This window comes from Channa argus, chromosome 21 (assembly GCF_033026475.1).
Source record: "Channa argus isolate prfri chromosome 21, Channa argus male v1.0, whole genome shotgun sequence".
Lineage (NCBI taxonomy): Eukaryota > Metazoa > Chordata > Actinopteri > Anabantiformes > Channidae > Channa > Channa argus.
In genome coordinates, this window is record NC_090217.1 from 1,569,440 (window position 1) to 1,582,386 (window position 12,947).

Here is a 12,947-nt window from a genome sequence, read left to right on the forward strand (position 1 = left end):
CAGCTACATGTGACGGCAAATTCTGAAAACTAAATATAGTATAAAAACATGCCAGTGGTATAAAATCTGCAGATAATGAAACTATGAATTCATAAGCTCATTCATAAGCTCCTGCTGTGTGTTTCTGGGCTTTTAAACATATGGGCTCATAGTACTTAACAGAACTGTATAGAATCTACTGTACCACACAGTCACGCTGAGGTCTAAACTAAATATATACTGTACAAAAATGAAAACATGGTGTTTAGTCATGTATGTGCAGCCAATCTGCACACACAACAAAAATGTATGTTAATGCAACCTTTCCTCTCAGGAAAGTAATGCTGCTGAACGTCACTGTTAAAACACACACAGATCTGGTTTAGGATCAGTGCACCGTGAAATTCTCGGTGTATTACAAATGTATACATTTGTCCCAGATGTTTTCCACCGATTAAACCTACTATTAGCATTTTGACATTAACAAAGTATTAGGACAGTTTAAATGAGTAGTTCACAATGATAAACACACAAAGAATTGTCAACAATTCCTGCAGCTTTGGTTTGTGCTTTCAGTATCTGCAGATTTGCTGTTTTACTTAAATGTTGTGTGAGCAAGTTTTCCAGAAAACATTCTCTTGCTATTGAGGTTTAATTTGTCGCTTTTCTCCCTTTTTTTCACTTCACATATCCATTAAATTTTAATTAATTAAAAAAACTCTAAACTTTTTAGTCAAACAAAAGATGATGGGGTGAATGATCTGTATGTTTTTTTTTACTGTATTCTTAAAAGCCATTTGAAATAAATGCAATGTGACACAATGACACTACAACTCCCATGAGCACCACCTGCTCACGGTGCTCAGTGGTCCATCATGAAGCCTATTGTCTTGTGCTTCTACACAAGTGACCGATGACACATTAAACAAGACGTCACTGTGAAGAACATGGTGGAGATGTGACCTGGAGGAGTCTGTATTTGGTGGCCAATAGACAGTCTAACAAGCTCGGGAGAAAAGCCAGTCACAATGATGACACCATCTTATCGACTTATTTTATGATACATGCACATGACTTTAACACCAACCTTGATTTTTTGCACCTTCAGCCAAATGCTGTGTGACAGATGCTAATCAGCAAGCTAATCAAACAGCATTAAATATTTCAGAAAATCATCCTGCACCCATTGTGGGACATACAGCAGTGAACAGGTTAAGAAAAGCCTCTTTTGTGGTTGAGATTTTCTATCCCCATAATCTTTATCCAGTTTTAAAGCATCCCAAAATTGTGGCCAGTGAAATGAAGCCCTGCAGGTGACCAATTGTAACTGTGGTAAAAAGACCAAATAAACTAAATCCCCTAATCCAACATATTAACTTCACATTCTCTATATCAAGTGTTTATCTATAATTGTAATTATTTTGAAGCCTGAAGTTTGGAGTGAATATTTGTACAAAATGAGGGCCATTATGGTTGAAATCTGACAAACTGTAATTCATAAAAACATCCTGTATTAGTGACCAGGTTGGCCATTCACATGTCGTTACCTGCTTTAGTCCTTTAAATCACTCACAGTAAAGTGTAAGTGTGTAAAACAATCTGAAGCAGAGACCGAAAACCATCCTCTGAAACAAACCCAAAGAAAAAAGAGTTATATTAAAGGGTAAACATTGGTTGTAAGCGTGAACCAAAGGTCAATTTCACTGGGTGAGCTAATGCACAAACTTGACCTCAGACTGCTGAGTAATAACTGCCGCTAGACGACACGTGCTCACACAGTTTGCTGGAGATGTCGTCTTTCCACACAGAACATAGGCATCAAAAAGCTGATCCACCACCGTCCCTGTGACGTGTTCTGAAACATCGTCCTGGTTGGACTGTGTTTCATCTCCTGTTAGATGATATGTGCAGGCTGTTGCAGCACAAAGGAGGCAACGCCGCTGCTGTTATAACCGGCCGAGTGTCAGGTTACATCTGCGGATTCACCGACTCTGAAACTGAAGGTGGAAGACAGAGCCGCGCCCTAAATCCTTTCTCCCTCACAAGGGGAAAATTCAATGTGCACTTGAACTTTTAAAGGAGAGCTCTTACCCTTTCCCTCCATCTGCTGCTCAGCAAATCAGCAGCTGAACTTAGCAGTTGCTAAGCTCCTGAGGGCCCCAGTTTCCTCTACTGGGAAGCTGAGACTGGTGAGGATGGACAAGGATTAGTTTCTTAATCTACTCTACAAATGCTGCTGTGTTACTTCAAAAGCAGCCTTGTTAGGTTGGATTCACACAGGCGCTTGTCGTACGTTACAACATCACGGTGTGTTGTGAGAATGAAATACCATTCAGAAAGTCCAGTTGGAAGAATGGATTTGTGTATTTAAAGTTTATTAGATCCCAAAACAATGAGAGCTGTTAATGTGAGCAGCAGAAAACCAGCGTTACAGAAATATATGCTTGTACACGATTGGCCAATGCGGCTTCTTCTACCAGATGTCGCAAAATTTTGATCATTTTAATGGGAACCTCTAGCACCCGTCACCGCTACTGAAACGCACTTTGCCATTCACATGAAGGCCGGCATGATTTCAGTCTGCCAGGTTTTGTGAGACATCACTTCTGTACTGCAGCACATGCTGTTTGAAATACAATAATGTGTGAAATGTGTCCGAGTTCAAGCCATCACTGTGTTAGCTTTCATTAATCTCTGCTGCACAGATACGTTTGCTTTTTCAGGCCCATTAAAAGTGAGTTATCATCATTTCACCATATAATCTGTCCCCATGACGATTTAAAAAAAAATCATCTGTCTGTGACTGATGTATCTCATTTAATAATCGTCAAAGTCAACAGTGATTATACTGTGATCAGAGGTTCGATATTTCCACCATCCAACTTTAAAATATTTGATATGACGGCCCTTAAGTTCAGCGTCCCAACGTCCCTCATTCCTCCTCATCATTTTAACGTAGCGGCCCCCACAGAAAGCTTTGTTCAAACTGTGCAAAATAAATAAAATTCCCATTGTGGCTTCAGTGGTGAAATTTAAACTTGCTTTTATAGCCATTGGTCGTCCTCCTGTACTTCATTCATGTTGAGAATCTCTGTGGAAATTGCACACATGTACAGTACATGCACTTTCTTGCTGTCCGACATGTTTTGTTTGCATTTGACATTCTGAAGTCAGGATGTTCATCTCCAGTAGTATTTTTTCTAGTTTCTAGTATTTTTTCTGTATTTTTTAAAAAACCTCAGACACATCATACCTCATTTCAGAATTTGGATATTTTACCAACAACTACATACGGTGGCCCTGAGAGCTCAAAGCACTGCTTTTTGAGAAAACACATGCAAATGGAGAAAAACACCTTCACCAATTTGAAAACATAGGCACAGAATTAAAAGAATTTTTAGTTAAATTAGACTAAAATCAGTTACCGGAGAGTTTTCCGTTGTTGCTTTTTGCAGCGCTAGAAACTAAAGGTTTACTGGGATTTAGAGCAAACCCATCTCTACTGTGCACAGAGAATGGAGCTGCAAAGAGAAAACATCCAGTGAGAAGCAGTTCTCTGGGTGAAAATGCCATGTTGACACCAGAGGTTAGAGGACAATGGAGAGTGTGGGCCACTGCTGTCACCTAGGAACAGGCTACAATTTGCAAGGCCTCACCAAGATGGGACAATGGAATTGGAAAAATATTGCCTGGTCAAAGTGTCGTGTTCTGCTGTGACTTCCAGGCAGTAGAGCCATAATTAAGAGTTAATGGCATGAAAGCATGGATCCATCCAGCTCATCAGAGGTTCAGGCTGGTGGTGGTGGTTTATTGGTGGTGGGAAGTATTTTCTTGGCACATTTTAGGACCTTTAACTGAGCAGGGTCAAAGTGTCACAGCCCACCTAGATTTTGTTTGGCAGAACAGGGGCAAATCTGAAGCAACTGCATAACGTCAATATAACCCAAAATCTCTAAGGAACTTTTACAGCCCCTTGTTGCAGCTATGCCATGGAGAATTAGGCCACTTCTGAAGGTACCAAATAAAGTGAGCAGTCAGTGTAGAGTAGTTCCATCAGAGAGTTTGTGCATATGCAGTTGATTTATTTCAGACTGCTGTTCAAGGTTAATCAGAACTTCTAGGGAAACGTGTTAACAGCACAGACAAACAAGCTGATCCAGGCTGCAGACTGATGGACAGTAAAATAGTTTGGAGGTTTTAGTTTCAGTGTGGAGATTGTTGATGTTGAAAAAGATCCCCTTCAACCTTCACACAAATGTAAACATGACGTTTGGGATTTTTATGCATAATGTAAATCAAACTTTGAGTCTCACTCTGGGTTTCAGATTAAATCAGTATTTGCCATAGTTGGTTGGAAACAAGTCTCAGATGTTTCACTAAAAGAAGTAGTCACATTAAAGTGATTCCCGAGTGACTGAAATATTTCTACTGTATCAGATACTTTCGTCCGATTTTTGTTTTTAAACTTAGCGTCAGACAAACTCAGTTAGCATTAGCTTGTTTGGCCATTTCAGTTTTGTGCACATTTCCAAACCCATCAATCTTTTACTAGTCTTTAGGTCTTGAGTGTCCTCTGTAATGTTGTGTACTCTGGTCTTCATGTGATGAGCAGCAAAGAGGAGGAAGAAGAGGAAAAGAAAAGGGGGGTGGGGGGCATGCTTGTGCTTCATGCGGACCGATGTTGCATCCCCCATGGCAACACAGCCCTGTCATCTCCTGCCTCGTGTGGGAATCAGGGGCAATACACTCATTAAGCCTTCATCTTTTCCACAGGGCTCTTCATCACTCTCTTCATCCTCCCCCTCTCCTTCACTCTGTCCACAGACATCATCTCATCCTTCATCCCTCTTATCTCCTTACTCTCAGCTCAGTAATGTAACCACATGAAATATTAATCTAATAACTGTGTTGGTTAAGAACAAAGCTGCAGCTCAGGAGACTTGGTGAATGTCAGTCTCTGACCCTCTGAACTTTGATGTGTACATTTCAAAAGCGAGTTAGAGTTAGTTTTTATCAGTTTTTGTAGGCTGTGAGTCCACAGCGTTGTTTTCTGTGAATTCAGATGGAAGGAGGCTCTGAAGGAGGCAGTGCTATCACGTTAACATGTTACTATGAAGGAGACATCACACCTAGTTACATTTTTGTCTTTGGGCCTCAAGTTGTGAAGATGTCCCTCCCTTTCTGTTGGTTAATTGAAAGATGAACGAGACCTTAGAGCGCTACATACAAAGGTCAGAAGGAATCCAGTAACTTTAATGTGATGCATGTTGCATGTGTGCAGAATACGCTGAAAAAGAAAAATGTCCACGTTACTCTCTGAACCGTACTTTCTAACCACTACATATTATTTTTAACAAAATGTAAAGTTGTGTAAAGTTGTTAACACTTGGTCAGATAATAACGCTTGCTAAAGCATCACATTGTAGTGCTGTTTTATGTCCCTCACATCTGATATTGACAGCACAGGTACCCTTTGGCGTCCCTATAGGACGTGCCACCCTATCTGACACCACGGGACAACTTTATATAAAGACCAAAACTGTTCAGTAGCCAAGCACAAAAACGTCAGGGGGAGGTTAAGTTCAAAGATAAAAACATCACACTCGTACTTCCTTACTATAGTAACCACATTTGTTGTCTTATGATCATCATTAAAAAGCACAATGTCCCACAATAGAATCAAACCCCAGTCTCCTGTGGAAAAGTCCTGTGACCACCACTTTATATACTACGTCATTGGTTTAGGCATCAAAAAGTGAAGCGTTGAGCAAATGGTCTGTGACACAACCCTGTGCTTGTGTTTAGCTTTACACAGTTTTATTTCCTGTTCTCAGCTTTTATTTTGTTGCGCCTCCTGTGTCACTTCCCGTTTCTCTGTTTGGTGTCTGCACCTACGTTTGTCCTGATTTGTTTCACCTGTTCCCTCTTGTCCTTTTAAACCAATCTTTCTCCTCAGTTGGTTGCCAGTTTGTCTCCTCTTTTCTCTCATCTCGTCTCGTGTGTTTCTGTATCCAGCTTTAGTGATTTTCAGTTGTGTTTCACCTTCACTCTTTTATGTTTAATGAATACACCTGTGCTTTGAACCTCCGCTTGCCGTCCCCTCAATTGGGTCCTAAAACCTAACGCTTTTAACACCAGCACACTGAAAGCTCGGAGCATCGATCAACAACACAAACGTGTACCCTGAGCTTCGGCATGTAACGCAAAGAGACTGGACAAAGCAACGCTTTTGACACCTCAGGAGAGAACAGGCTGGAATAAATTCATCCTTAAAACTTCCCAATGATTCCAAGTTAAATCACCCAATAGCTCTTACAGTAAAATCACATATTTTGATGACCCAAAATGTGTTTTCTGGTAATATTGCATTGATTGTTTAGGATCAGCGTAATTGCAACTTCTCTCAAAATGCTCATAGAAAACATGATTTGCTTGTGATTATATTCCTCAGAAAAATGTATTGCAGTTAAGTTTGGTGCATATTTGTTAAGAGACAGGACCTGTACTGGCCTGCAACAGCACTGACCTGCAGACACTTTCACCGCAGAAATTCAGGGCTTTGCTGCCTCAGAATGTCAGATACTGTGTAATGTTTAAAAGGGTGATTATATGAAAGAAACTGAATATTTGCATCTCTCTTATTCATAGAAAATTCATGTTCGCCCTGGGTGAGTGAGTGTTTAAAACGGCAGCTGCAGCCAGAGTTGTGAATGTACCAACCCCTCCCCATTCATAAACGCACCGGATGCTTATATAATGCCTATGCAGATCCCCCCACCCTTTTTTTTTCCAGTGCTATTTATAAGCCCCATAGCATGCAGCGAAAAGAGCACAGCCAATTCATGCAGTGCCCTTCAAGACCAACACACGGCCCTTGAGGGCTGCCGGGGCCCGACTTCAGGGAGCTATTATTAGAGTCACATCATGGGAGAGCCAGCGAGGGATGCGGGGGGGGGGATAAGAGACTATTGCAAAGTTGCTGATGATGTAAAGGCTACAAAAATAGTGACATCATGAGGGTCAGAAATAAAAAAGCTTTCAGTGGAAAATTTTAGTAAACATCTAACTGTGGGAGTCCAGAGAGAAAGAGCTGCCTACTGTAACGCTACATGCTCAGCAGCTTCACTCCCTATAATCAAAGTGAATCATTTCCTCTCATAGCACTTTGCTTTCAATGTCTTCTTGCTGATTGAGCCTTTTCACTTGGTGTGCACCTCACTTCCAAGTCACTTTGGACAAAACCATCTGCAAAGTCTCATTTCGTGTACACACTGACTTTAGTCCTTCATATGTTACTGCCATGAAATTTTTGAATAATGAATTTAATTCAGCTTAGAAATAATGACTATTGCAATGAAGTGGTCGCTGAGACTGAGACTTGTGAGCGCGTGGGATTGTGGGAGTTCTGCTCTGTAGCCGGTGGGGGGAGTTTATGTTGACACCTTGAGTGCTGCTGCAATTGATGGCGTCCAGTTGCTGGTCATGTGGGGTTGTTTGTATTGTAGCAAAATATATCTGTCTTCTTCGGGTCGTGTGTAGTATGTGGCACGAGAAGTTCAGAAGAAACCTCTGTCTCATGTGACTTTATGTAGCACAACGTCTCACATGTTATATTTTCTTCAGGCTCCAATTATGTCAAAGTGTTCACTATGACCAATGTCACTAAACATAATAAAACTTAGTTTCATTCTGCTAAAACAAAGGTAATGAATACTAATGTAAAAAGTTGGGATGATGTGTGAAAAACTAAATAAAAACAGAATTCAATGATTTGCAAATGTCATCAACCCATATTTTATTCACAATTGCACATAAACAATCAATATTAGATGATGAAACTGAGACATCTTATTATTTCATGGAAAAAAAATATCTAATTTCGAATTTGATGGCAGCAACACAACTTAAAAAAGTTGGAACGGGGCAACAAAAGGCTGGAAAAGTAATTACTGCAAATGTCTCAGTTTTAACATCTGATATGTTTGTGTTCTATTGTGAATAAAATGTGGTTTGATAAGATTTGCAAACCATTGCATTGTGTTTTTATTTATGTTTTACACATGGTTCCCACTTTTGTGGAATTGGCGTTGTACAGAAAATGGCAACTTGCAGAGTCATTGATTCCGAACATAACAATAAAATGTTCAAAGATAATGATTTTGATTTCCACCTGGAGCTGATCTGGTCCCAGTTCTTTCCTGTCAGTCAGCTGCCTCACACACATACAGGGTAACAAATGGCACGTCAGCATGGACACACACACACACACACACACACACACACACACACACACACACACACACACACACACACACACACACACACACACACACACACACACACACACACACACACACACACACACACACACACACACACACACACACCTGTCACAGTTCTTTTTCTCTATTTTCCCTCCAGGTCCACTGGCTCCGCCCACAGCAGTTAATTTCACCCACACCTGGTTTGCTGCAGCTCATCAAGGAAACTATATAGGGTCTTAGCCGGCACACTGTCAACAGGTTAACAAGGAGTCACAGTGGTAGGAAGAGGAACAATACTAACGGAAGGATGGAACAATACTAACGGAAGGATGGAACAATACTAACGGAAGGATGGAGGTGAGTTAAATGTTGGGATACTGGGTATAAGCTCTGATCCACACTGGTTATCAACCAACGCTAAAAAACAAGAAGAAAAAGAGAAGACACAGACAGTTCATCAAGCATTGTCTTAGGACTTCTTCAGTGGCCCATCTGTCCTTCCAGCCTGGACACTCACCGTGTTGACTTCGGGTTTACATCCAACAAGTAAGTCTGCTCAAATACTTTGCTTGTTTTCTGGATTTAGCATCTGGCCTGGTTGGTTTACCCCCTCCCTGCTTTGTGATTGACCCCTTGCTTTGCTTACTGACTGGGAGTTTGCCTGCCTGTTTGTGGATCTTTGCTTTACAGTTTAGAGACTTTTATGAACAATAACTGAATTTTACCTGTCCTGTGCTTGGCTTTCTTGAATAAGCCTCAAGCCTGTATTTTACTGTTTGCCTCACTCCACTGCAGTTAACTAGGCCTGAAGCCACTTGTCTAGTACTCGTGGGGTTTGGTAACCTTGACTCACTAGTTTTTGTTTTCAGCTTATTTTACATTGAGCTTGACATTACCACCCACCAAATGTGGCTGGATTTCAGCAGTGGGGGTTAAAGTCCCTTCCTCTGGCGCCTTTGGGAGGTTTAAATTATTTTATATAAATACTTGGTCTCAAAAGGAAATAATTGTAATCTACTTCTGACACTACAGCTCCCATGAGCATGTAGCGTTTCCTCATTGGTCAGACTGTTGCCTTGTGCTTCCTCACTAGTTACCAATGACACTGTAAACAAGACGTCACTTATAGAGAACATAAGTGTGGTTAACAAAACCCAGAGAAATACCTGTGACAATAATTACCATGTCGATATTAGGACGTGGCTTTGATGAGTTGAGTTTTGTTGACCTTGTTTTTGTGGAGCACTTTAAGCCCAATGCTGTGGGACAGATGCTAATCAAACAGGCTTTGAAACTAAAATCCCAAACTCTACAGCTGTTATTGTAGAACACCATGGTTTCATTGAGCCTTTAATACTTTTCCTATTTATATTGTATATTAAGTTCTTGTTGCGTTTGATTATTTATTCTCAAGAAATGTTCCAGCTATTTGAGAAGGACAAATTAGAAAAGAAGAAATTGTGTTTCTCTGATTTCAAAGTGCAGCCTCAGCTGCAACTTTAATTTTTCTTCTAAACTGAAGCCAAAGCTGATTAACATGTCACTTTGTTTGCTATTTAAACACATGGATCCTGTGTGAGTAGTTTGAATCCTTTTTTTAAATTATCCTGCACTTGTTCATATTTCACCTGACAATGATGTGCAGGGCTTCCCTGCATGCGGCCACCATAGGTTTTCTGTGTGCGTGTGTGTGAGAGCTATTTTAAGAGAGCTCCTTTATCTTTCAGGGGATTCTCCAGTTTATTTCTGCTGAGGGTCGTGCCAGTCTACACTATTTAACATCTAGATGGGGGGTTAGTGGTGCACAGTAATGAGAAAACGCTGCAGTTTACTCATCAGTGCATGACAGCTTCTGCAATTAAGCCAAGGCAGGATATTAGCCAACACTGCTCTGTAAATGTGTGCATGAGCCTGAAGAGGCAGAAATGTATTGAGCTGCTTTCTTGACTCCCACAATATTATGAAAATTAAAACATGCATACACTTTCTATTCAGAGGAGCTGACCTTGGTTCTCATCAGCCTGCAGAAAGATGTTCACGATCTCTCTCAAACAGTAGAACTTCATTTGAAGTGCAGAATGCAGCTGAGGTGCAACAATTATAAAAGTAATATTAAGGCGCTTCAATGCTTTTTTTTTTCTCTAAATCTGGGATTTAAAATAAAAACAGCCATGAAGAAAATTAGGTCAACACTTCACAAAAAAGGGTGTCATTTAACAACATTTTCATTGAATCTGAAACAAAAAGAAGCCAAAGTGATTTGAAATAATCCTACTACTTGCATGTGAAATGAGTAGTAATTTTAAAGAATCTCCTATAACACAGAGGGAATGCTGTGTTTGAGTATTAGTAATTCATGGGCAACTGTCCTCTGCTTCTGCGAAGAACTTCTGTCCCCACAGTCGACCAACAAAATGCTTCATCTGAGGTAAAAGACAGCAAACGCGAGCCCTGGTGGAAAAGGGCGATGACGGGCTAATGTGACTGATGATTCCCAGATTAATGACGAGTGGTCACGAGCTATCTTCAAATGGATGGGAATGTCCTTGGATTACTGGCTAATCCCAGCTGAGATTTGATAGATGAGAGAACTTTCTGGACATGGTAAAGCACCATAATGGCTGTTTGTGGAGATTAGTCGTCTAACGAGCACACTTACACGGACCGACCACACACGGCCTGTGGTGAACTCTCCTCTGATCCTGATCAGGGGTTGTGTGCACTCTGTGTCAAAGAAACATCCTAAAAATGGCAAAGTTGGCCCAGGGGTTTATCTGGAGCACGATATGTTAACAACCATCGTGTTTACGGATGTCCAGTGTCCAGAGGGTGAAATGCATCCACTTCATCCTCAGTAACCAACGCAACCTACAGTACTACCAGCAAATTCCATTCATAATTGAATATTTCTGCATTATTTGGTTTTATGCCCCTCCACACTGGACCCGCACCCTCAAAGAGGTCATTTGTATGGTTGTTTTGAGTCTCTGTGGTGGTTTTCAATCCCTTTGCAGTGGCTGCCACTTTTATTACTGTTATGGACAGTCCGTCCATAACAGTAATAAATTGCCGTCACCTTCTGAGCTGGCAGGTGGGGAGCACCCTTGGCCGTCCTTCTGGCCCCACCCCTTCCCTAATGGAAAGTCAACAACGCAGAAAATTCAATCTTTCTGCTAACAGCATCAACATATCCTCCTAGAGGGACGACAGTAGACACTTCCATCTTTCTAACCCCACAGCAGCGTCACACGGTTCACTGAGCTGCCCTCTGCACTGATTCCAGTCGCATGAACAGACCTATTTCCACACTCAGACCGTTTTCTGCATCCTGTCCTTCCTGTTGGTGCTCGCCACACAGGAGAGGAAAAGTGAAACCGCTTCGTACGGATAAATTATTCATGAAAAGTGGAGCTGAGTTTCAGAAGCATAAAAGTAAAGTGGGCTCGTTTGTCAGCCGGCCCTGCTGTCTCTCAGACGGATCCTGATCAAATGATACCGCAGTCAAAAATGAGCAACACGCACAGTAAACCCTACTTTTTGGGATTTTTTTTAAAAAGAAAAGTGAATAAATTTCAAGAGCTTCAATAGGAACTTGGCTTCAACTGTGAATGAACCCACTGTAAAATGCAGAGCAAAGGATCGATCTACCTGGCAAAGGCAGAATGGAGCTGTAGCAGCTTGTTAGCTTAGCTTTTATTGAGGGACATGAGTAAAGCTCAGTTATATTTTAAGTCCACTAAGCCTTTGACGTGCTCGTGGACACATTTTTTCATTGCAAATAAGTGTGTTTTCCCAACTGTTGTTGAACCTGAACTTATGGAGGAGTTATTGGATTCTAACTAACTGGTAACCGGCAACTGCAATGTTGGATTTTCCAGCAGTTGCTGAGGTAACAGCATGTTAAAGTGCACAGGGTGCTGATTACAGTAAGCAAAGGCCAAAGAATCCACTGTTTGTTCCACACATGGTCATCAGTGTTGACGGGAGCAGTGACTTTGTTTGGTTCCAGATTTTTTATTTTTTTTAACACATTTGCAGTTTGCTGAGATGTGCTTGTGCTGTGTGGGCAGACTTTTCTGTTAACTTTATTAATAAATATCAATAGAGTGAATTACATTTGTATCTGATTTTCAATAAGTGACAAATTTTTAGACGATAGCTGATCAGTCATTTTTCAATCATATCTCATTCTTCTGCGCTTATTAATTAATTTGTATTTGTAGAATCCTCATTCTCCTGCAACACGCTCACCTTATTCTTCCCTTGGATGTAAATACCGACCTGCTTCCTGTGCTTTTCCATCTGGGTGTTCATAGTGCTACTCAGTCGTAGCTTTTCAGCATCTGTACCTGTGCTTGCTAACCTGATGGCGGCTTACAGATTTTGCCTTAAAACCAAGTTCCATCTCAACACCGCCCAGCTATTTTGCCCAGGCCTTTGTTTGCTAGACCTGCAATACAAGGTGAACTGTGTTTACGTTGTTCTCCATCTGAGTCCTTTTCTTTTCTGAAATCAGGCAAAAACAGATTGATTTTAAAAAATTGGGACAATGAGCTGCAAGTGAAACACTGTGGTATTGAAGTTGGTGGACGTTGGGAATGATGATGGCCTCTGGAGGACATCCTAGGGTAACACCAAGGTGAGATGACCCATTTTAGCTTCAACATGATTCATTACCAGAAAGAGAATTAACAAGTGGCTCTA